Below are 4,177 nucleotides of genomic sequence, written 5' to 3'. Positions count from 1 at the left end.
TGGTACATGCTGCAGCCAACTTGTAGCACAAATGTTCTGACAGCATCTTGTCACCTCCGAGGATTGTCCATTTGGGTCCCCTCCCTGCAGCAAACACTTGTGCTTGCTTCAGTGAACCGTGTTTGAGCCAAACACTTCTCTCGGTCCAGAATATTCTCAGATTCTCGCAACATTTCCACTCAGTCTGCTTTATGATTTAAAGTTCACATCCCAATATGGACTAGATTAAATAGCTAGGGTTACAAATTCTGCAAGATCAAGCCCTAATTTTGAACTTTTGCCATTAGACTTGTACATTTTTTTTTCTTACATATTGCATTATCAACAGATGTAGATCTATATTAAAAGCCTTGTTTTAATGCCAAGTGGTTGTGAAAAGATGAAAGGTTTCTTCTGTCCATAAACTCTCCCTTGCTCTATAGATACACACTGCAGCTATATATAGATACAGTGAATAATCACTTGGCTTTCATCTGCCTTTAAGGCTAAAGAATAGCAAAGAGAACATGTAAGAAAACAAATGCCAGGAGAAGGCTGTAAAAATCCAAATTAAAAAGCTGAAGTGAGGTAGCCAGAGTTTTTTGGGGGTTTTGTTTTGTGTTTTTTTTCTTTCAGAGGACTGCATCTGGCTGTCTACCATGCCCTTTGAAATAGTAAGTTTTTCAAAGCTCAAAACAGGCAGCAAAACCCCAGCATCATCTGATTCCTGAAACAAATGTATTGAGTACGGACTTTTCTGCTCACTCTCTGCTTGTCAGGAAAGATGGGAAAGAGCCTGTGACTAGAAAGGCATGCTAGCGGAAGATAAAAAAGAAAGAAGAGAGAAAATGAGTGAATATAAGTGAGTGAATAAACAGGAAATGAAATAGGTCTCTTAAATTCCTTAAAACACTCTTCTTCCACCCCACGATGTTCTCACTGCAAAAGCCCTGACATTTTTGATGGTATAGTTAGAACTGGGAGTCATGGTTTGTGGTTTGTATTTCTACACAAGGTTAGAGAGTAGCAGAGACTTTGGCACTTTATTTACTCTGCTTCAGATTCCTCAGCTCTAACATGTGAGTGACACTCGATGCTCTGATGTTCTGAAACATTTCAAATTACTAAATACAGCAAAGGAAGGGAACCTTTGAAGACAGTCCCAGACATCTGCAGACTTCCCTGTTGTGAATTATTATTTCCATAGCTGGCTTTTAAGGTTTTTCTTATACATATGTAAGCATATATCTACACACACAAACATGTCGGCCACCTGAAAATTTACAGCCAATGCATTCTTCCCACGTAAATTGCGCATAACAGACAATACATTAAAAGGACTGTGATCTAGGAAGTGATCACAGGAAGTGATCTAGGGAAGTCCTAGGGAGTTTCAAGGACTGTTTCTATCATACAGGACTGGGGACCTTGTATTCCAGCTTCTTGTTCTACTGTTTTAAACCCATGAGCTCAGCCATATTTAGTACTTCGGGTTGAGATACACTCTAGTAAGCCACACACATACGCTTCAGAAATGCAAATACTGGGTTGTGGTTTCTCCTTTCATGCAACTGTAAAAGTAAAGGTAAAATCTGTTTTGCAGCATTTCCATTCATATGCATGCATGTTTGATGAGCAGGGTCTGGTCCAAATATAAAATAGTTCAAACACGAAGCATTGCAAAGCAGATGCCTGGATTTCTTAAATGTTTCAGCTTTTTAATTGCATGAAAAGTCAGAAAAGGCTTGGCTAATGAATTAATTAGATTATCAAAACCATAGCTGCATTGGCTCTAGACTGTGTTAGGTAAAACAGGTGCTGGACTAGAATTAGGAGTCAGGGTTCTGTTTCCAGCTTTGCCTTTGACCTGATGATACATTAACACAGCATTTATTTTTATTGTGCCTCATATGAATAGTGACACTGCATGAAAGACAAATGGAACTCTGCTCATGAAGTATTCAAGATCACTTGAATAATGTTAGCAATTTGACAATATTAATAGTGTGACCACTATCAAATCAAGCATTGAAGAGACTGCATATTTATGTATCTATTTCATTTTGCTATGAAAAATCCCAAACCAGGAATTCTGAGAGATGATCTTTGTAAAATGTAATTTTTGGGTTCTCTTTTTCTTATTTTCTAGAAATCCAAAAGACATCTAAAGGGAGTATTTTTGTCACGAGCTATAGTGAAAAACTACTTAGAAACCCTGAGTATATAACAGAATCTGCCAGTGGACCGTATGTTGTCTAACATGTACTACTCACTAAATTACATTTCTCCCCTGTTCCTCCTTACCAGCTTTTAGCTCCTTTCATTTTGCAGGGATAAAAAAGGTACCCAATTAAAGATTTTCCTTTAAAGGCAGAAGATGGAGATGTCTTCTTCTCAATGAGGTGTACCATTAATTTGGCCCAGCCATGTCTTACTGTTAGATTTTCATCATGTAGCAACTGGTCCTAAACCAACCCATGACTGCGTATTGACATGTTTTTGCACATGATCTGTCATACACAGGTAAATATTTTTTACCTTTTTTAGGAAAGCTAAAAAATTACACCTTCCCTAAAGCCCATGCTGAAGTACTAGTGGTCTGTTACTGGAGATTTTGGAAGTTCATGTGCTCTATTAATCCAGCTTTTAGGGGGAAAATATATAATTGATTTGAGAAAGGCAGCTGCTCCTGCTGCCTTTGTAATGAGAAAAAAACAGAAGACCAGTGATGAAGAAACCAATGGAACTAGCTTTTTAAAGTAGGTTTCAGTTATTGATTAGATCATATTTGATGGATTTGAAAACATGGATTGTAAATAAAGTTAACATTGATAAGAATAGTTACTTTAATCAGTGTTTTATTTTTCTGACCCATGACTTTCTCTATTCCTAACCCTTGTGTTACAGCAGTAGTTTGTCATATGAAATTGCCATGATAAGCCCATAATTTGCATATAGATATGCATTTTGAAAGACATCAAACCTACCTCAACTACCCATGTTTTTAGTCTCAATCCACGAGGAATCACACCTTCAGTCTAGCCCTTTTAATACCACTATGTGATAAGAGAGGGAAAAAAAACACGGGTATTGTTTGCCAAGACATTTCGATGAAAATTCTGTTGCTTCCACAGCTGCCATATTTAATTTAATTTTTTTTTTCATCTAAACTAAGAATAGCTCTAAACTGAAAGTTTTATTTGGGCCCTTGTGAAGGCTGTCACACATCAGCACATATGTGGGTCAGCTAGTAAAGCAAACAAACTAGAGGTCTTCCTGTGAGGAAGACTGATGTTTGGTCTGGCAAGGTGTTTTAGGCCCAAAGCCGCGCTGAGCAAAAATCACTGTGATACACTGGGGGCCAGGTTGGGTTTGGAGGCAGTACAGCTACCCCAGCACAGCTGGGGGTCAGTACAACACCCTGACTAAAACCAGCTAGAACTGTACACAGGCAGTTTGGGCATTCCTGGATCGTTTTCGCGCAACCACACTGGAGACAAAGGTATAAAAATAGGTGACCTCATAGCGTAAACTTTGGTATCTTAATTGCTCCGTGTTCACTTGCACAAGTTTGCCTGGGCCATGACGCTGCCTGTCGCTTTCTGAGGATGCAATTACTAGAGCCACCTCTACGCACTGTGGGGAAGCACCTTAGAAAAACCTGTCGCCATAACAAGAGTTTTCATTGGCAGGATATCTGGAGAAGAAGTCTAAATATCGGTTCAGCAGTTTCTACCTCTTCCCCAAGCAGGGCGCTGAGGCGGCCTGCCCGAACATGGCTCCCCAAGAGGGAAGTGCTGCTGAAGGCAGCCGTACCCAGCCAAAACGCACGGAGGATTTTAATGAGGAGGAGACAGCCGCATCCCAATCATGACCAGGCTGCTCACCGCAGCAAGTGAGAGGGCGAGGTGAGGTATTTGTGGGGAGGAGCCGTGCAGCACCCACACAGGCGTTGTGTGGCGGGAAGAACGCGTTCGCAGGGTTGGTGCCGCCGGCAGCACCGCCCTGACCGCCCGGCAGGGGCAGGGCCCACCCAGGGCAGGCAAGGGCGAAGCCACCCGCGGGCGCGCCCTCCGTGGGCGGGAAGGCGGAGCGGGCTCCTCCTCCGCCTGCCCTCACAGCGCTCTGGGATGGGGGTAGGAGCAGACGGAGAGGCTTAGCCCCGCTCCGGCGGGCCCTGAGCGGCGAGCCGTGAGCC

Source organism: Calonectris borealis, chromosome 3 (genome assembly GCF_964195595.1).
Source record: "Calonectris borealis chromosome 3, bCalBor7.hap1.2, whole genome shotgun sequence".
NCBI classification, from domain to species: Eukaryota; Metazoa; Chordata; class Aves; order Procellariiformes; family Procellariidae; genus Calonectris; species Calonectris borealis.
The sequence above is the reverse complement of the archived record's forward strand: the minus strand, read 5'-3'. Positions refer to the sequence as shown.